Raw genomic sequence first — 22,514 nt, forward strand, 5'->3', positions numbered from 1 at the left:
TCCTATACATTGGTAACCAGGCACGGCTAGAATCTCAGCTTAGGTGTATTATCCTTCAGTATACTTTATGCCCAAATGATTCCAAGATTTTCCCAATCTTCCATGGGGGCCCACCATCGAAAGCTAGCATTCTAATGGGTATATGGGCCTGCATCTGCCCAGAGACCTCACACCGTCAGGTGTGGCCTCTTAAGACCTCAGTCAACAAAGAGCAGCTGAGAGCCAAGGAAAGCAGGTTTCTGGTGGACTGCAGCCAGCTGGCTTCCACTCCTTCATGGTAGTCTCTGCCTGGCTATGCTGTAGCTTGACAGTGGGGGAGAGGAGCAGAAAAGCCTATCTTCCTGTTGCAAGTACCATACTAGGGTGGACTAGAATCCTCCAGCCTCAGCTTCAGCCCAAGCAGAGTTGCATTCGTGCAGCATGCAGAACCCCAGGTGCCACACAGCATTCTGGGACTGAGATAGCTGTTTCTGTTCTTCTGGAGAGCTCCTGGTAAAATTCAGACTTAGTGTGCCTGCACCCAGCCTTAATATCTTGTTACTGCCCTCCCCTAAATTAAACAAAACAGAGAAAAGCTAGAAATAAGCCTGTCTTTCCATCATGAAAGAGTGGAATAGTAAGCAGGAAGATTTCAGAGGATAGTGAGCTGACAGAAAAAGGGGCCCATGCAAGCCATGGTAGCACATATGAAATCCTAGCACTCAAGAGTTAGCACAAGGACTGAAAAGTTCAGGTTGAGACTGTGTTACCCAGTGACTCTCTCTATGAATAAGGACGGAAGAGAGACTGGCACCTTCCAGTGCGGAGAGAGGCCAGAGGATGTGAAAGCTGCCGAGAGGTGTGGTAAGGCTGACGACACCACACTGGAAGTCAGGCTGATTTACTACACAAACATCTTGGAAATATCTACTCCCCTCATCATGCCCTCACAGGCCCAGAACAGAGGCAGCAGGTATGCAGATAAAAGCCATATGGGCCACTGCTCACTCCAGGCTTGCTTTAGACAGTGCTACAAGGCCTGATGCAGGTCAAGAGGGGGGACATGAAGGGCCGAGGCAGCTGGGTGATGAGCCCTGCTGAGGAAAGGTCCCTGGTAATAAGGTCTGCTGGCTTTCAGGAAGACTTGCTGCACAGAGCACTAAGTGATGGTGGCCAATCCAGTCGGATTCTGTGGACAAAGAGTTCATCTTGTTAACTAGTGAAATGTTAAGGCTACTACGTTGCCATGGTGATCTGCATTAGAGAACACGGGGCCCCACACTGACAGACTATTCCTTTATAAGGCCTTCACTTACTTTCTCTTTACAAATACATTTTGATACAGAGTCAAAATCAGCTCAGGTAATAAAGATAATGAATGGCAGAGAGGAGGGCTGCCTATCTCCGTGGGGAGCAGCCACCTCTGAGAGCCTGACTCTGAACCTCTGAGTTTAGTGGTACACCTTGTGCACATACTTATGGAGCAAGGCATCTAGGAAGGGCTTGAGTGGCTTTGTGGAGGATGAGCCCAACATAGACAAGTCAAAGCCCTGTTTAAGGAAAGAGAAGAGTCGTTCTGAAAACAATTGCAATATACTGAGAAATGCTACTTCTACTGTCAGCTGCCAAGGCATGGGTACAGAAAGAAGTACTTCAGTCAAGCAGCATAGGAGAGAGTCATCTACAGCAGACAGACACCTGGAGGCATGTCCTGATGCTACCTTTGCTTTACAGGTCACCTTATACACTCTTCCTACCAAGTCTACCAGGGCATTTCACCCTGTCCTTAAAAGAAAAGGCTCTGTCAAGAGCTGGACTGGACACAGGACACAAACCCTGGCCTTTCTGCCTTGTCCCCAGGTACATTCTACTGCTCATAAGTGTCATGTAACATGATCTGGATAGACTGCTCTTCTAATAGGAAGTGGAGGAAGAAGGTGTATGAGGATGATCAGGGCAGACAGAAAAAGAGACAGCACAGCACGGGGCCAATGAGAGAAGGAAGAGTTAAGCTGAGGCAGCAATGAAGAGTATAGGAGAGGCCAGATGCAGGCAGCTCTCACAGGGCCTTGAATGCCACAAGAGATGTGGGAGCTGCAGCAGATTCAGGTCCAGCAGAGGGAGGGTGAAAGTGAGGTCATAAGAGACTAAGCAGGAGGGACAGACCCGTGCTGGGGGCCCCGCAGGCGCAGGCCAGGCCTTCACCAGAGCAGGCACTTGCAGTCTCAGCCTTCTGTGGAAGACAGCACAGATGTGGGGCACTGAAATGCACAGTCAGCTGGCGGGAGGAGGAAGCCAGGGGCTTTTTTAGGTAACTATCAATGCCCTAGAAGTGGCTTTACGACATCTGCCAAGAAAAGCTTTTCATTTGGGGAAAAAAATTTTTTAAAGGCAAGAGGAAAATCTATCTGGCAAAGCCCCAACATACTTGATTGTAAAGAGAAAACAACCCAACCACATTTCTCTCTTGCATAAGACTCTGCTGCCTTCTGGCTTTCAGGCATCAGCACAGACAGGCAACAACATTTTGCAAGGCTGCTGGAACCCAGATCACATGTTACAAGCTACTAAAAGTGAGAGGAGGTGGTCGAGGCTGCAGAAGCCTCCTCATCCTTACAAGTTCCCAGCTGTGGATCCTCTGTGAGTCTGAAGCAAGAGCCCATTGTGCTCTGTCCACGTTAGGTGAATCTATCTCAAGATAAAGTGCAGCAACAGTCAGGTCTTGAATCAGAAAAGGCCCACTCAGCACTAATGGAGGCCTAAATCTCTGAGAACAAGCTCCTTTAGAAGGCCATCAGTTTTCCCTCAGTGACAGTGAGTGCTGGCCACTTGAGGCCATTGGTCATCACACCCCATCAGATCACAACAATGGCAACAAGATCACTCTTCGAACTGGCTGTTAACATAGCCAACAAGAAAGCACTAAGCCTCCATGTAAGCTCCCTTAATTCCCCTGAAAAATCTTTCTCAAGCATCCAACTAGTGGTTGGCAGAAATTGTTAATAGTGCTCCTGCTCATAGGCCTCTAGTGTGTCCTCATGCAGGGCTATGAGCACAGGAGTGTCCTACCAGCTTTGCTGTAGGGCTAGGACAGGCGGAGATGACAAGGAGAGAGAGCATGGGAAGAATGCAGAGGGCATGGAGGGGTTTGGTGTCGGTAGACATGAGGGCATTCAGGACTGTTAATTGCTCTGCACATGCTGAGGAGTTCCTTGTACATCCAACAAAGCTGTGTCTTCTCCTGAAGAAATCTGGGATGAGGCCAGCAGAGGCACAGCCACATACCTTGACTTCCAGGTTATAGAGAGGAAGATTTGGTCACAAACATGAAAGACATCCATTGCATAGTTTTTGGTGGGAAACTACGGCAATCACAAGAGAACCAGGACTAATGAGGCACAGGAGCAACAAGGGGCTACCTCCAACCTTAAAGCAAACCCATGTCCCCCTCTGCTTTATACCTTCCCTACCTGGACCTTTTCTAACCACATTCCAGAGCTCTTAGGAAGGAGCTCTTCAATGAGTAAGTGCAAAATCAAATAAAGCTACAAATTAGCATGTTTGGTGTGATGTCATCAGCAAAGTTATTTACAACAAACATGGTTCCAAACAGTCCCTTTGGGGAGTCTACCCCACAAAGTCTGGGTTGGAATTGGACCCTAACTAGGATCTAGAACTAACAGCTCCTGAAGTTCCTCAAGTTACAGTGAGTGGCCTTCAAGTCACTAATGCAATTTACTCCGGCCAACAAACTCCTGTGACCAACCTAAACCAACTCTATGCCTTTACAGCTGGTGTACGCTGGAGCTGAAGGACAAAAGCAGTCCATTGTGGACTGGGGTTCATTCAATCAATACAGGGAGAGTCTGTCCAGATGCTCAGAGTGGTGCTCATACCTATGAGTCATGTGTGTTAAGTTGTACTCACTAGTGAAGAGGAGACTGCTTCTGTTGAGAAACCAGGCTGACGCTTTTCTCTGAGGGTATCTGTGATGACCCAGGTGAGCACAGCACATGGTGGCCACACCTAACAGGTACTAAGCTCTAAGGAAGTTCACTGAAGGTAGGCAACCATTCATATCCTGTGTCCACTCGTGTCTTTAAAATTCATTTTTATTTATGTGCCAGCATGTTTGTGTAAGTGTAAGCTCCACATGAACAGATACCTACAGAGGCCAGAAGAAGACAAGGGAGTCCACAGACCTGGAGTTACAGGTGACTGTGAATCACTGACATGGGTGCTGGGAACCTGATTTGAGTCCTCTAGAAGAGCAGTACATGCTCTAATGGCTGAGCCATCTTGTAGTCTTGACTCATGTCTTCTTAACTTCTTATCAAGTAACCTGGAATGTGTACACACAGGGACAGGCAGGTAACTTACTGACATTCACTTTGAACTTCTCAGTCATAATCCAATTGAATATTAATAACAATCCAGCATGGTCAGTGAAGTAAGGAGAGCATCCTCTTTAGAAGATGAGAAGCCGGGCTGGGGATTTAGCTCAGTGGTAGAGCGCTTACCTAGGAAGCGCAAGGCCCTGGGTTCGGTCCCCAGCTCCGGAAAAAAAAAAAAAAAAAAAAGAAGATGAGAAGCCAGAACTCAGAGAAGCATGACATGCCCAAGGCCATGCAGCCAATGAAAGGCAAAGTGGAGTTCTGCATTCAAAATGTTCAAAATGGTCAACATTTAAAGGTTTATTTGCCAAAAGAGTTTTCATGTAAAATATCTGAACTAATTCATTCTGCGTTGGTATTTTTTCAAAACACTACATTAAATCTTAAAAACAATCCAGACCTACAAACTTCCATTTTTGCTAATTCAATCAGCTCTATAATACATGAACACAGAATTATGGTAGGTTACAAGATAGCCAGGCACTTCTTCAAGCAGGAGACAAAAGACAGAGGAACATTCAAAGATACATGTAAAATTCCCAAGATATCAATCAGTAGGGAGAAGGAGGAATCAATCCTTCACAGAAGGGAGACACAGGAAAGTTACATTTGGATCAAAAGGCCCAAGCACCAGTGCACTCTCTAGTAGGAGGCATTAGCACCAGTGGGCTTTCCAGGGATGTCAGGTGCCAGAAAAAGAGGTTCTGGCCAGTTTTTATATCAATGCTGATAACGGTTCTCATGAGAAGCACTAATCCTGTTCATTTCCCCTAGATTCAAGGTCATCTGTGAATCAAATGCTTGGACCTGGCCACATGGAGGAGAGGGGGGTGTGATGGGTGTTCTTGGTTGTTAACTTCACTGCATCTGGAATTAACTAAATTCCAAAAATGGAGGGCATACCTGTCACAGATTTTTGCCTAATCTGAAGTACGAAGATTTTCTTCTAATCCAGATCTTGGGGTGGAAAGACACACAACTTCTGCTGGAAGCTGATATAAGGACACCGAAGAAAAGCTTTTCTTCTTTGCCTGCCTGCCCTTACCTTGCTAGCAAGTCCATTCCTTCACTGACATTAAAACTTACTTCTGGAATTACAGCATATTCTGAAAATCTGCTGTGGAGGCCTGTGGATGGAGCAATTTCTGGATTCTTGGGCTTTCCGTTCATAGGCAGCCATTGCTGGATTACCTAGACACAGCCTATAAATTAGTCTAATAAATTCCATGGATGGATGGATGGATGGATGGATGGATGGATGGATGGATGGATGGATGGACTGAAGGAGAATCATTCTATAAATTCTGTTACTCTAGAGAACCCTGACTAATAAAGAAGGCAAATCAGATTTGTGCCCCCAAACTAGTATCATAAAGCACTCAAGAAGGCAGCTGAGAGGATTCCAGGAATCCTAGATTTATAAGGCTTCATAGAGGACTGAAAATATGCTTGAAGTTGTAAAAGAGCCACTGTGGTGTTTGTATGTATGAAAAATAAGCCTATGGATTGGGGGATTCAGCAAATAAGTGCCAGCCACACAAGACTGACAACCTGAGGAAGAAAGCTAGCTTCAGTGGTGCCGTCTGCAATGCTAGGATTCTTATGGAGAGATGGGAGTAGAGACAAGATCTACTGGAAGCTCTTAGGCATAAATATGAGAGAGGATCAAACTGGTCCTTCCTGCCCAACAATGTTGCCTTCTGATTCCACATGTGCCATGCACCTGTGCACATGTATGTGTGTGTGCATACACACATAAAATTAATTTTCTCAAAAGTCTGGAAAACTGTTGACTCACAAGCTTCATTTCAGAATTTGCATTTTTCTCTAATACTGATATACTCTTTCCTCTACCATCACCAGTTGGGCAGAGGTGGAAATAAAACAAAACCTCTCTACATACATCTGAAGGAGCCTGCTATGTTGTACTATGGCTGAGTGAAGGACTAGCCTACAAGACTGGGTTGAACTTCCAGGATAGTGCAATAGTCCCACAGGTCTCAGGACCACACTGTCTCTCTTGGCAGGAAAGTAAACTCTTCCCCCATCACATGCCAATAAGCTAAAGTGCCTAAGAAAAGAACTAAAGGTCTGGCCAGCTTTATCAGTCAGCATCAGGAAGTCTGCGACTGGGCAGGCAAGGGACTTCGTAAGCAGGGATGTGTAGGAAAAGGTTCAAACCTATCAACAACTTTCATCAAACACTTGGCTGCCAGGCTGTGGGTGTAGTGTCAATTAGGGCATAGAGCAAAATTTAGAGCAGGAACAGAAAGAAGCCACAATCACAGGAATGAATTGAATAGAGTTAACAAGCAGGCAATGTGCAAGCCACCTTTTCAACATACATAATCTGCCTTGATAATACAATCAAGAATGAATGAACTGCTGACTCTTAAAACTTTCTTAATTTCTGACTTGTAAAATAAGGAAACGTGTCAACAGAAGATCCTTTATTTCTATATAGCAACAATCCATTGAAGAGGAAGTCACCTTTCTGGACAGAGCACATACAGTTTGGGTTGTCACAGAAAACAATACGGCCCATTACATATAAACTCTGCTCAAGCCTACACAATTTCTAGAAGTGTAGGGGTTAGTGCTTGGAACTATGTTATTTAGAATTTCAATGACCAGTCTCAAAACATTGCTGCATCAACAGAAAGAACTACAGGCATATATCAGAGGCATCACAGTTCTGTCCCAGACCACTCAGTACAGTGATTATCATGGGAAGAAGGTCAGTGCATACACTCCTATAGTCTGTTAAGCACAATCTGAAAAGCAATGTTTAGACCTTAATAAAAAATATTCCTCTATCCCCCAGCAATAGGCAAAGAGACACCTTGTTGGTGGTGTTGCTCTTAAGTCAGTCTGTGGCAGAGCAGATGGCAGTCCCCAGTTCATCCTAGCTTGGTGCCCAAGCTGTTATATGCATAGGACACATACAAATCAAATCCTGCCAGCACAGTACTGGAGGAAGAAGACAAAGACCTTTGTTCCATCATGCTACCCATAGTCCTGCCCTCCAGTGATGGCATGGGGGTTATAGACACACAGAGCCCCACCTACCACCACGAAGCCCAGTGTGGGAGGAAGAAGACAGAGACCAGCAGACCGCCATGCAACCCACAGACCTGCCCTCCAGCACACAGCACAGGCTGGCTATAGATACCCACTTGGTGCCACACCACATAGGACAGAGGTTATGTTAGGGTTTTACTGCTGTGAACAAACACCATGATCAAAGCAACTCTTATAAGGACAGCATTTTATTGGGGCTGGCTTACAGGCTCAGAGGTTTAGCCCATTATCATCAAAGCAGGAGCATAGGAGCATCCAGGCAGGCATGGAACAAGAGGAACTAAGAGTTCTACATCTTCATTTGAAGGCTGCTAGAAGATTGGCTTCTAGGCAGCTAGGATGAGGGTTGTACATACTTCCTCTAACAAGGCCACACCCACTCTGACAAAGCCATACCTCCAAATAGTGTCACTGGCTGGGCCACCATATTCAAACCACCACAGAGAATGTCACCCAAGGGGCCCACCAGCTGAATAGACAAACGGCAGTGGGAGCCACCACATGGTTAGATGGGAAAGAAAGAGAATTGGAGCAGCTTAAGCATTATGAAGAGAGTGCAATTGGAGATTCTAGGGTGGAGAGGAATATCCTTTGGCCAATTCTGCCTCCTGGGGTCATAATGAGGTCCTAGCGCCAGCTGCCACTAAGGGCTATGTCTGGGTCTATGGCTACACAGCAGCAGAGATCAACGTGTCAATGTGTGTGGCATGTATTACCACTAGAGAACATGGGGACACCCCTGGTTGGGGCACCAGACAGGGACCACTTCAATGTCCAGGGGCTGTGTAAACCTGGTTCTGTCCCTCACTGGCTAATGTGCCTGGAGAGTTGGCCTCGTCTCTCACAGGGAGCAGCACTTGGGAGAGCAGGCCCTGCACCTTATCCAGGAAGCACAGTGGAGCTGGCTTTGATGGCAAGGGAAGGGAGAGGGATGAGAAGGCCCAAGGGCTTAAGTGTGAGAAAGCTGAACCCACCATTCTTCTGCCATGAAGTGATGTGAGTGTGTTGCCTCTCCCCTCCTGCCACCTGCGGAAATCAGGAGAGCTGCCCACAAGCTCAAGAGAGTGGATGGGCTGGCCCCATACCTCACCTGAGCAACATAGTAGGGCTGGTCCTGGTAGAAGGGGTGCAGGGGAGCCAACCCCAAAGGCTGTGATAGAGAGCTGGCCCCACTACTCCTCTGCTGTGAAGTGGTACAGGTGCAGAAATGATGCTCTCCCTCTTTTGCCCCTCCACCTGCAGTAGTCATAAGAGCTGATTCTGAGATCACTTGAGTGGGAGAGCTGGCTCTGCTCCCTTACTGGCTGTAGCACACAGGGGAGTGAGCTCTGCATATTACCTGGGCAACACAGTAGAGCTGGCCCTGATGGCTAAGATGCAGGTGAGCTGGCCCAAGGGTATAAGAGCATAGTTGACCTCACCTCTTGACAATGTTCTCACTGGGTGGCCTACCTGGAGCAGTACTGGAGAGCTCACACTGGTGGTGCAGATAGGGGAGAACTAGGTCACTGACCAGTTCAGCTGCCACCTAGGCCCAGACCAAGGGCTCTGAGTTGGCCTCCCCCAAAATCTGTATCATCTGCAAATGGGTAGGATGCATGAAAGAGCCAGTCTTGCTGACCCAAAGCCGTAGGATCTCCATGACAAGAGCAACAATGGGATGACAGGGAGGAGTCCCAGTGAGGATCTAATATTGATAGTGGCCCAGAAACCAAAGATCTAGAGCCAGGCCAGTGACTCATTGCAATGAATATTTGCAGATGAAGATGTGTGGACAAAGGGATATATTATGAGACATACTGTGATATATTATAGCTTCTACAATGACATTTTTCTATGCTTTGGTTTTGTTTGTACGTGCGTGTGTGCGTGCCCGAGTGCATGTGTTTTATTTTGTCAGAGAGGAGGTTGCAAGGGTGAACGGTGGATATGAGGGAACAGGGAGATGAGTGGGACTGGGGTACATAACATGAAACTCACAAGGAGTGTTAAAAGTTTAAAAAAAAATTAAAAAAACACCAAAAGAAGGCACTTGCAATGACACATTTCTGCATGCTGCATTTATATCACAGAGTGCATTTGTCTGATGGAAAATTAATGTGAAGTATTAATTTGCTTAGTAAATGTTATTGTTTTTAAACCATTACTGTGGAGCTCAATAAAGTATATTTTCTGGATCAAAAAAAATATATTTTGCTGGGTGGAGGTGCACATCATTTATTCCAGCACTAAGGAAGCTGAGGCAGGCAGATCTCTGCCGGCTTGGAACCCAGGGCAAGTTCCAGGACAGCCAGAGCTATCACATAGAGAAACCCTATCTTAAAAGAAAAAAACATTGTTGGTAAATGTGCTTATGATCATCTGAGCCTTCAGAGAGGCCTAATCTTTTCTGCTAGTCTCTACATCCTAACATTTGCTGGCAAATCAGGATAATGGCTGTTACAGGCTGCAAGGAAAGCTCTTCTCACAAATGGTTTCTCTGGGCCACTCTGCTATTTTGGCAGCAGTTTACTGGCATAGCACTTCTGCTTACAGTTAAGAGTTAACCCCCAGGCTTTGATGCTGCCTTATCAACTGTCCTTCTATAACATCCTGAACCCACTGTGTGTTCTCAACAAGGATCCCAGCATCTCTGCAAGGAGCAGATTCTATCCGGAGAGTCCACTGCCTTTGCTTACCCTAAGCAGCAGCTCAATTGCATTTCTTATGATGTTCTGTCAGGCAGCACATCTTCAAGCTCTATTTCCAGTTCTAGCTTTCCTGTCACTGCTACCACGTGCAGTCACTGCCTCCATTTCAGGCTCAACCCTGCAAATCATCTGTAAAGGATGGAATCAACTACCAAAGCTCCATTACCTCATCATTCCTTTGACTCACAGACATTCTTAATGGCAGAGTGGTGAATCCTGTCTAGAAAGTTTTTGGCTGAACCTGCTAGATCACCAACAGAAATGCCTCAGGTGTAGCTATAGTCCTATTAAAAGTAGTTCTTAAATATGAGACTCGAACGTCAAAATCACTCCCTGATTGTGTGGCTGGGGAATGGATGCCATGTATAGAGGTGTGCCAACACTGACATCACTATTCTTCTTCATCAGAGCTCTGGGTGACCACAGGAATTGTCAGGTTGCAGCAGGTCTAAATAATAAGCTTGAAAAGCCCAGCAATCCATGCTGTAAACAGATGTGCTATCACATCTACTTTGCTGTTTCATTTATGGAGCACAGGCAGAATAAATAAGTCTCAGGATTTTTGGAATGGCAAATGAGCGCTGGTTGGCTTAGTCATCCACCAGCTGCATCAGCCCCTCAAAAGAGAATCTGCTTGTCCTTTGAAGCTTTGAAGACAGGCACTGGCTTCTTTTTGATAGCTATTTGAGTCCTGGACAGCATTGTATTCTAATACGGGGCCATATTACCTGTACTGGAAGCCCACTGTGGTTTGCACCCATCTTCACCAACGACCTTCCCAGACATTCTGGGTCACTTGCTGCAACCTGCACATCAGCCCCTGCGGCTCCCCCTGCTCTTTACTGTTATAAAGAGACCTCCTTCCTTACATTCCATGAACCAGTCTCTGCCAGCTTCTTGGCCTCTACAGGACTAAAGAAAATTAGGGCTGTTTTGGATTAGGCTTTGGCTGAAAGAAAAGGTGTGGGTGGTTTGAGCTTCCATCTATCCACTAACACTTTCTCCACATCAGCAGCAAGGCTGCTCCACACTCCTCCTCCTGTGTCCCTGTCTAGCACCAGTCACTTCTCACCATTCACAATTTGCTTGTTTGTTTCCAGGTCTTGCCTTTGGCCCATCACAGCATCCAACATCTTTCTTCTCTAAGCTTAATCATATCTAGTATTTGACTGAACACATAAAGGCTACTTCATAACTGCCCTAATACTGTTGTATCTTAGGAAATAGGGAAGGCTGAGAAGCAGGAGGCAGTGTGATATAATACCTACTGATTAGATTCAGATTTATGCAGACATAGTCCAAAATAATTACAACCATGATATCACAGGTCAACATAAAAGATACAATACTCATGAAAAAGCTTGAAATACTATGGGAATCACCAGATGACACAAAGATAGGTAGCAAGCATACATTAGTGAGAAAGCACTACTGATAAATTTGCTGATGTAGCCTGATACAAACCTTTAGTTGTAAACAAACAAGCAAACAAAAACAGCAGAACAAAGCACAGGGAAAAGGTATGCCTGCACAATTTGCAATAAAAACCAAGCAGCAAGAACAGCATCCCCACCAATGTTTTTGGTCCTCATTAGCACTGTCTTAATTCCTCTTCTCATTTCCCACAGACACAGCCCATCTGCTCCTGACCAGTTATCCATGAGCTGGTGCCTGACACTCTGTCTCAGACTAGAAGTCCTGCCTATAAGGACATCTGATACGCCCGTCACTTAGGCTTGAGGTGTCCACAGCTGAGCCAGGCTCGCTCAGGACCAGTCTGCCCCTCTTGTGTTCAGGAGCCTGAGAGGTACCTACCATCCTTTTAGTTGCTTGACAGCATTAATACAGAAACACCTTCATCCTGTGTGTACCTCTCTCTTTAAGTAAGCTTTCTGGTGAGAGATACTTGTAGACTTACATAAAGAGTTGTAGAGACACCGTAGAGTATGTACACACTCCTAACGTGAGGTAGAATCTTACAATAGCAGGGTTCCTCTGACATACTGAGTTTACTTCACCACCAAAGTCTACTAAGCCCAAGCTTACCCACTGCCATCATTTTGTTATCATTGGTGTTCCAGAATCCAAGATAGGAGAGCACTTTACATTTTGATCCTATCTCTTCAGCAAGTATTTCCTATTAAAATCAAACAACACACTCCATGTTTCTAATCCTGCCAGTTACTGACTTTTACAGATGCCTCTCCAATGTCTATAGCCCTCATCACTTGCAGGATACAGCATGCTATGACTGAGCCAGTATTATTCACAGCTGAGCCATGGAATGTTCTCAGATTTCTTTTCTAGAATAACTGTTTCCTGCAGAATCAAATTTTGTTCTCATTTTGGAACTCTGAAGAGACAGTTCCTCCTGCAGCTTCTATCAGCTCTGTCCTGTGGCTTCCAGTGCCCTGGGCTTAGAGCGATTCTTTCACACAACCTATCATTTTTCTCTCCCCCTTTCTTACTCTCTCTTTCTCCTCCCTCTCATCTCTCCCATCTCTCCCCCCTCTCTTTTCCATAGCCTGCTAAAAAAAAGCCCCAGTGATCTGCGTCTTCTCCATGCATTTCCATCATCTGCATCTCAGTGTTCAGACTAAGCACTGGTTAACACACCTTTGATAGCAGCTTCCTCTCTGACTGCTGGCTGGACTTATGGTCTCACTTCTGAAAACAGACAGGGTGAAAGTGGTAGGACATCCCCCAAGACTTGGGAGATGGACTGTTGTCTGCCCATTTTGCCCCCACCAACACAGCAAGCTGTCATGTGACAAGCTGTCTCAAGGAGACGTCTAAGGAGTCTTTTTGTACTTTCTGACTGAGCCATGTCTCCAGTCCTTCCATTCTCTGCTCTCTCTGAACCCCACAGGGGTTAGGACCAGGGTTCCCTTTGAGGCAGATGTGAAGTGCAGCCAGCCACTGGCCAGAGTCCCCTAAGCAATGAGCCCTGCCATCAGAGCTTCACGGTGCTGCCGCCCCCACCTTCGCTCTTGTTCTAATTGGACGTGGGGATGGAACCTGAGAACTGGTTGTGTTCATCATGCCATTTACACGGACTGCATGGCTGTTCTCACCCTCATACACTATGGCCACGGAGCTCTATCATTCTGTTTACTGGGCATCTTCTTAATCGTCTCTTCTCGAGTCCACTCTTGTTTCTACAGGCCAGGCCCTTGTACAGCCAGCTTCCCACTTTCCTTGACCTCTAGCCTCTCTCTCTCCCTTAAAGCCACTATCCATATTGTCAGATTAAAATACAAGTCAGCCGTATTATTTCCAACTATTGGGGTCTGGATTGTGGCCCTGAAAAATTGGAAGTTCTACTCCCATTACTCCTAGAATGTGACCTTATTTGAAGCTAAGCTGTTTGCATGGGTTATCAAGTAAAAATTAGGTCAGTAGGATAACCCCCAACTCAGTATGGTCCTGATAAAACAGACAAAATGTGGGGGGTCATACACACAGTACTTGAAGAATGGGTGTAAAGACATGGGAAGGGCCAAGGAATGTCTAAGGCTTCCAAAAGAACAGAGGGGGTCCTAAAAGGTACCTTCTCATCTCTCTCTCTCTCTCTCTCTCTCTCTCTCTCTCTCTCTCTGTGTGTGTGTGTGTGTGTGTGTGTGTGTGTGTGTTATGCCTGCATATATTTTCTATGCACCATATTCATACCGGTGTCCATGAAGGCCAGACAAGGGGATCAGATTCCCTAGGCCGGATTTACAGTTATAAGCTTTCACAGGGGGCCTGGAATCAAACTTGGGTCTTCTGGAAAAGCAGCTAGTGGTCTTAACCACTGAGCTATCTCTCCAGACCCCAAACTTCTAGCTTTTACAATTACTACACAATAGATTTTTACTTATTTTAAGCCACTTGGTTTGTGGTACTTGTTACAACAGTTCTAGGAAACAAATACATTGACTTAAGTTGATTTTTTTCTGGAGATCTTTCTTAGAGAGTGAATAAGAAATTCCATGATTAGGTATTTAACCCAAAGAAAATAACAAAGGACACCCTCTGCTCCACCAGAGGCCACACTTGCTGCTTGAAGCCTGGATAAGTACCTTGCCTAGAGAATTTCCCCCACTGCCTTAGTGCCTACCCAGCCGGCTGGCGACAGCCTTGCCTCTCCTCATCTCCACATCCTGGCCTACAAACCTCCTGCTCCACCAGAGGCCAAGCTGGCATCCAAGGCTCCATGTCCCAACTCCAGTAGAGGACCCATGGCTGAACCAGAGGCTATGCCAGCTACCAGAAGTTCATCCCTCAACTCTTGTGGAGACCCTCTCTGCAAGCACAGGTCACTCCAGCCAGAAGACGAAAGAAGAAACAGAAACCAAAGACAAAGCGACCATCCAACAAAGACACTCAGAAATCAGTTCCCAGACCTATAATCACCCCAAACATAGATGCTAGATGCCAGCTTAAGAACACAACAACCAAGGCCATCTGTCACCACCAGAGCCTAGCTATCTACTACAGCAAGTCTTGAATATTCCACCACAGCTGAAGCACAAGCAAACCACCTTAAATCAAAATTTTAAAACATAACAGAGGACCGGAAAAAGAAGTGAATAAATCCCTTTAAAAAAATCCAAGAAAGCCAAGAAAAAAAAAAAAAAAAAAAAAACAAGCATATGAAGGAAACAAACAAAAGTGTTCAAGACCTGAAAAAAGAAATAGGAGCAATAAAGAAAACGTGAACCAAGGGAGTTCTGGAAATAGAAAATCAAGGGAAGCTAACAGGAACGACAGATGCAAGCATCACCAACAGAATACAAGAGATGGAAAAGAAACTCTCGGGTGTTGGAGATATGATAAAAGAAATAGATCTATCCATCAAAGAAAATCTTAAATCTTAATCCTAACACAAAACATTTGGAAAATCTGGAACACTATAAAAAGAAATAATAGGAATAAAAGAAAGAGAAGAATCCAGTTCCAAAACTGGATCAAAATCAACAAAATCATACAAGAAAAAATTTCTAACCTAAAGAGGGACATGCCTAAAAAGGTACAAACAAGAAGCTTATAGACCTCCAAATAGATTGGATCAAAAAAAGAAAGTCCCCTCTCCACATAATAATCAAAACACTAAACATATAGAACAAAGAAAGAAAATTAAAAGCTATAGGGGAAAAAAGTCAAGCAACATATAAAGACAGACCTACCAAAATTAAAACCAAAAGGGCCTAGACAGATGCCCTGCAGACTTTAAGAAACCCCAGACACCAGCCTAGACTACTATACCCAGAAAAACTTTCAATCACCATAGATGGAAAAACAAGAGATGGCATAAAGTCAAATTTAAACAATATCTATCCACAAATTCAGCCCTACAGAAGGTACTAGAAGGAAAACTCCACCCTAAGGTAATCTACACCTATAAAAATACAGGAAAAAATCTCACACCAGCAAAACCAAAAGAAGGGAAACACACCACCACCACCACCACCACCACCACCACCACCAACAACAACAACAACAACAACAAAATAACACAGGAGACAACAATCACTGGTCACTGATATCTCTCAGTATTATTGGACTCAATTCCCAAATGAAAAGTCACAGACTAAGAGAATGGATGTGAAAGGAGGATCCATTCTTCTGCTGCATACAAGAAACACACATCAACATCAAAGACAGACATTACCTGAGAGTAAAGGCATGGAAAAAGAATTTTCCAAGCAAATGAACCTAAGAAACAAGCTAGAGTACCCATACTAATATCTAACGAAATAGTCTTCAAACCAAAATTAATCCAAGAAATAGGGAAGGATACTTCATACTCGTCAAAAGAAAAATCTAAGATAATCTTTCTATGCTTAACATCTTTGCACCAAATGCAAGGGCATCCACATTTGCAAAGGAAACACTAGTAAAGTTTAAATCACTCATCAGCCCTTACACACTGATAGTGGAAGACTTCAATACCCCACTCTTACCAACGGGCAGGTCATCCAGACAAAAGCTAACAGAGAAATAATGGAGGTAACAGAGTTGTGAACCAAATGGACATAACATATCTACAGAATATTTTACCCAAACAAAAAAAGAACACACCATCTTCTCAGCGCCTCACGGAACATTATCAAAATTGATCACATACTCAGCCACAAAGCAAGTCTCAACAAATACTAGAAAGTTGAAATAATCCCCTGTATCCTACCAGACCATTGCAAATTAAAGCTGGATTTCAACAACAACAGGAAGCTTAAAAACTCATGGAAACTGAACAACTCTATACCAAATGACTACTGGGTCAAGGCAGAAACAAAAAATGTCCAAGACTTCCTAAAATGAATATATAATACACACAGTAGAACCAAGAACCAATTCCTGTAAATTGTTCTCTGTCATGTACTCACTGTGGTACATATGCATGTTTCTCTCTCTCTCTCTCTCTCTCTCTCTCTCTCTCTCTCTCTCTCTCTCTCTCAATTTGCAAAGAGAAAGGCTGTTTCCAAATGGTATACTGTACATGTACACTTGAAAGACAGGGGCCAAGAATCTATAGTATCTTTCTCCCTCAGAACCACAGTCCTGGTGTTTATCTACTTTTGCTGCTTGGAAGGGGAAATGATATAAGGTAGAAAAGTACAGCGGTCTGGCACCTACCAAATGTGCTGTGGCTACACTGTGGTGCTTTCACAGGGCCTTGCATAAGAAGATGGAAGGCAAGATCAGAAGGGCTACCACTTCCTCTGAGTCTCAAGTCAGTACAACTTGGCTGGCATTGGTTTTGGTCCTGCCTCTTTGGACAATTTCAGACAAGGCAAAATGAACCATATTTCATTAGCTAAACACTGTGGACATGAACAGACCCTTTTAAAAAACAATGAGCCACATGACCCAGGTACAAACTTCCTAGAGCCCGTACAACTTCGGGCCTAGCGTTCAGTCAGTCTCATGACCTTCCCTCTGGCTCTCTTGCATGTGTATTTTATAACCCCCACCACACCTACCTGTGGGGCGAGCGAAGACAGTGAGAAACAGGACTCTTTCAGCCACCCAGTGCCTGTTTTAGGAATTCTCACCAAGTTCCTGGCCCAGTGCTACAGACTCAGAGATGACTATGTCTTCGGGGACTCAGGAGAGGAAATGACAATGTTAATGATGAAATCAGGACCAGGACATCTAACCAGCCCTTGGGACTTGGGCAGCTTCCTTTTGATCTAAGAAACTCATGTCTGAGGGTATGGGAACAACTACCTATGGAACAAAAGAACCTGGATTGTTCAAAACTAGAAATCTCTTCAGTCTAGACTCAAGCACTGGGAGCCACACAGAGTGGAACAGTGCTGGCCATGCCTGAGTCCTGTGTAAAATCACCAAGCAACTGTGTGTAATGGCTGAGCAGTCTTTTGCAAACCTCAGCGATCCTCCCTTTGTTGGTAGAAGTCCACAGGAGGAGAGGGAAAGACGGCACTGCAGTTAAAACACTTGATGCTCTTGCAGAAGACCCAGGTTCAATTTATGGAACCCACGTGGCAGCTCGTGACCTGGCATAACTCTGGTTCCAGGGGGTCCTCTTCTGACTTCTGTTGGTACTACATGCATGTGGGAGATAACACACACACACACACACACACACACACACACACACACACACACACACACACACACACAGGCATATAAAAATAATCTTTAAAAACAAAACCTTCAGCGGGCAGCTTAGCCATGGACTTTGAGCACACTCTAACAGACATCAGTGCTGTGTGGGAACTTGAAAAACACTGGCCTGTGACTGCAGTAGCTGTGAAAGATAGCAAGGAGATGGGAACAGCATGCACTCTGAGGCACACTAGCGTCCAGATCCAATCGCTCAGGTAACCTTGGCAAGTCCAAGCTCTCTCCACTGAAACCACTTTCTTTTGTCTGAACAACAACAGGGATTACTGGGCTCACTCTCTTCTTTACTCTCTAAATACACAAAAATAAAAGTCACTCCAAGAGCCAGCTCTCTTTAACTTGTCTATGCAGAGGAAGCAGGAACCTCACTTTTGAGTGGCCCCCAAGTCTTACACTGGAGCAGGGGACCCTCTGCACTGTCACTCTGAGCTCAGCTCCTCTGCCACCTGCAGGCTACCTGGGTTTCCTGTCATTCCCTCTGCTACGACTTTGTGATTTAAACTATAAAGCATTTGTTAAGAAAGGGAAATGTTATTAAATGCACATTAGCAGCATAGGCGTGAGAGGAAAGAGCACAGCTAGAAAAGTGTTCTCTTCCCAACAGCCTCTGACAAAGGCAGCAGGCACAAACATGGGTCACCCTGCCACTTTCCCTCCTGTCCCTTCCCAAGTAACTGCACCACCTCTGGCATCAGAAAGGCAGGGACAGAGGGCCCTGGTGGTGGATCTCACATGGTAAAAACAAGTCCAGAATGAATCCATCCTTCCAAGCCATCCTAGGAGTGACCCTGGGGAGGAAGGGAGTACATAGACAGACCTCCACTTCTTATTTAAGAACTTCCGGGCATTTCAAAGGGTGCTTAATGGGATATGAAGAGAGACTCAGCAGTTACGAGCATGCAATGATATTCCATAGGATCTAAGTTCAATTCCTAGTATCTACCTCCAGCAGCTCTGAACTCCAGCTCCAAGGCATCTGATGCCTCTGTCCCCTGTGGGCACCTACACACAGACATACACACACAGAGAGACACACACATGGTGGTGGTGGGGTATTAAACATAAGTTTTATCACCACCATGAAACAGGCTTTCTTTCTGTAGTCCTGGCTGTCCTGGAACTCACTCTGTACGCCAGTGGCCTCACACGCACAGAGATCCACTTGCCTCTACCTCCCAAGTGCTGGATTAAAAGCACGCAGCACCTTTACCTGGCTTCAAACAAAATCTTAAAACAGTGTATTATGCTTGAAAGCACATACCATATTTACTGTTTGTGAATAAAGAAAGAGCTTAAGGTAAATAAAAGTCCTGAAGCCTAAAGTAGACTCAGTCTCAGGTCATCCCTGGCACTCTCCATTTTCTGCCCACAAGCAAGGGGATGAGCTACCAGACAGAGACCTACAGATCACCTCCTCAGACCAAGAACATTCAGGTAACACCAACTTCTGAATACTGTTTTCCTGCCCCGTTCTACCATCCTAGGCAGACCCATTTATTCCTGCTTTCTTTCACCAATCCTCTCCTGCCCTTGCCTCTATCTAATCACCACTGGTATCCTTAACATTTGTAACAAGGGAATTAGGAATGGGAGATTTTCTCTGATTGTCTATCTGCTACCTCCTTCTCCTGTACACCCTGCAGAGTCCTGAGAAGCTAAGCTAAGGGCCCACCATACCATTCTGCCTTCCAGCAAAGAAGCCAAGAGGGAAGAACTTACCCACAGAGTGTCTGACAAACACTAAGAGCAAAGACAGGGAAATGGCAGGAAGAGTAAAGTGTCTGAGAACACTTTCTTTGGGTTGCTTGTAGTTAAGTTCAAAGGGACTCCTGGCCCTACTGCCCAAGGCTGCACATATCCGGAGTGCGTCCTCAGTATAGTATGCACAAAGGCAAGCTCCTCACTGGCCACACAGGGAGGCCAAGAAAGGGGAAAAGTCAGGGGATTCTCCCACAGAAAACTCTCTTAACACACTATTGGGAGGATTCAGACGTCCCCATGCTACCGAACCCAGCCTTGCCCATAGGAACACCCCACAACATGCTCATCGGAGGGCACAGAGTGTCTCAACAGTCAGTCCAGGGTATTCTGGAGACTATGGCTCTCCTCAAAGGACTTCCCTCTAAAAATTTCTAAGCCATTCTAAGAAGATGGTAAAATATTCAGCCAGAAATATATAGGATTATATACTTAAGGAAAGGGAAAGAAGGGGGTGCAGGCAAATGAAGGAGCAGACAGAACAGTGTGTCCCTGACAAGTGAGAAGCTATCTAGAAACAAGAGGGAGGAGACACATAGGCACCATCTAGCCGCAGGGAAGCCCATACCTACCACCCACAAGTAAGTTCTCACCTGTACTCCTCCTCACCAGGCATGCACTGGCACACAAACATGATATGCATACTTGCACACATGCATAGGCATGTCCTAATAGATCCCGTGACTGTAAGTGACAAGCCAGAACAGAAGAAGTTGGACTCTCTTAGAGGTACTCTCTGGAGATGAGAAGCCAACAGGTGTGCACTGGACTTAATGAACATTCAGCATGGCTAAAGCTGGAGACTGTTCACTTCTTGTGCTGCTCTTCACATAATGCCTAACAATACGTAACACCTGGGGGAGGGGCTCACAGGACGCTTTTGTATGATGACACCAAGACAAAAAGCTTGACAATGAAGCTCTGATACAAAGAGTTATACCAAAACTGACTTCTTAAATTTCTAGTAGAATCTTTAATGACTAACTTCTTTCTCCTTCCTCTGTTGTAATACACCAGCAAACAAATGTGGGCAAGTGTGTTTCACTCAACTCCTAACCCAGCCAGGAAGGGAAATTCTCAAGCTTCAGAAAGACATGGAGAAAGAACAGGATCTGCTGAAGGCCACCTGCTTGCCAGCTCTAGATCTGTGACATCTTGATTTATTGCTGGATAACCCACTGGCTGGCACTTCTGAGTTCATTTCACATGAGAAAAACTGAAGTGAAAAGGATGAGCACCCGGTTTGTTACCACCCTAGCATTCCTTCAGGCTTCACCCAAGGTAGGCCTCACTTGCTATAAATGGGACTGTTTGGTCCTTAGCTCTCTCTGCCCTCTTTCTCATCTCCCCCACCCCACCCCAGCCCATGTGTTCTGCCTGGCCTCTCCTCCTGCTCTCGCTCTCCCCCCTCTTCCCCCTCTGTTCTTCTCTGTCCCCTTTCTTTCTCGTCTCTACTCCCTTCTCAACTCCCCTTCCTATGCTCCTAAATAAAGTCTATTCTACACTAGACTCGTCCCGTGGCTGGAACCTGCACCCTCTGAGGCAACCCTCCCACCACCATGCTCTACAAAACACATCCTTGGCTTTACAAAACATATCACTGTTGGCAGGGCCACACCTAATGAACTTCAGAACTAGGGAGGACTCAGCTGATATCTTAGCACTTAAAGTCCATCTACATCTTTTCATCATACCACCAGCTGCTGTGAGCAAGAAATGGGCAGATTCACCACAAGGTAAAACCATATATACCCCTGACAGGGCAGGACTGTAGAGCTGAAAGTGACAAGAGTATGTTCAGTCAAAAAAAAAAAAAGTAGCCTAATAGTAATAATAAGCAAAACAAACCAATAAATAAATAATTAAAAAAATAATAAGCAAGACCAGGAGTCCTAAAGGCCAGGTCAAGTATGTTTCCTGGTAGCTTCCCACAGTCCAAACCTACATGGACTATCTGCTGATTGACTTATTAGCTCTACCTAGTAAAATCATTGTTTAGATTAGTAAACAATACCCCTGGCTTCTGATCATTCAACAGAGACCCTAGAATGTGATGTTTGCTATGGGAGTGCCCACAGTAGGAGGATGGCTGGTGTGTCTAAGATCTCACTGGCCAAGCTAGACATCAGAAGGCAGGAGGGAGACTCCGCAAAGAGCTAGTGCATTCAGAGAGCCTGTAAGTTTTATACATTGCCTGCAAAGAATAAAGTAGATTTTCAGATCAGAACAGATAAAATTCACAGGGCCCAACTGTAGAATCATAATTGAAAGCATTACTTAATAGAGCAATCTAGATAGATAAGTGATCAAGCAAAAAGAAGAGGTGCCTGTGGGATATACTAATCCTGTCTTCCTCTCCCTCTCCTGCTGTGGTTGGTTTTTGAGATGGGCTGGCTTCAAACTTAAAATCCTTCCACCTCAGTCTCCTACTGCTAGGATCATAGGAACATGCCACCAAACCCAACAAAATCTGTACTAATCTTAGACAACATAAACTTCTACAAATGATCCATATACACGTATGTATACATATGAATTATAATTTTTGAAAATAATATTTTACAACAAAAATGTAGGAGGTACATTTCAATTCCAAAGGGAAGGAGAAAAGTTTCATTAAAATTTTGCTCAAGTAACTGTTTAAAATTTCTCAGTTTGCAAGTAAAAGTCCTACAAATTTAAGAGCTGAGTAACACAAAGGAAGAGCACCCCGCACACCAGGCTTCAAAGGAACTCTCAAAGAAACTGTAAACAAATTTATGAAGATTAAAGGGAAAGAAAAATTGTTGCAAGTGGCTAGAGAGAAATGTTCTGCTATCCCTGAAAGGCGGGACAAAGGATGATGGGTTTCCAGCAGGAACCCCAGAGACCAGCAGAAAGGGACAGCCCATTTCCTAAGTACTGGAATAAAAGAATTGTTAACCACCAGAAGTCTGACTCCAGAAGGTAACCAAAAGTGGAAACCAAAAGTAGAAATGAA

General features: G+C 45.0%; 1 protein-coding gene and 1 pseudogene across 1 annotated transcript in view; one reads left to right on the top strand and one right to left on the bottom strand.

Annotated features, from left to right (window-relative positions):
- The window catches only part of Chchd6 (coiled-coil-helix-coiled-coil-helix domain containing 6), a 226,844-nt gene that overhangs the window by 140,105 nt on the left and 64,225 nt on the right, over positions 1-22,514 (bottom strand).
- Positions 7,190-7,319, top strand: LOC120102655 (small nucleolar RNA SNORA48; annotated as a pseudogene).

This window comes from Rattus norvegicus, chromosome 4 (genome assembly GCF_021556685.1).
Source record: "Rattus norvegicus strain SHRSP/BbbUtx chromosome 4, alternate assembly SHRSP_T2T, whole genome shotgun sequence".
Classification (NCBI taxonomy): domain Eukaryota; kingdom Metazoa; phylum Chordata; class Mammalia; order Rodentia; family Muridae; genus Rattus; species Rattus norvegicus.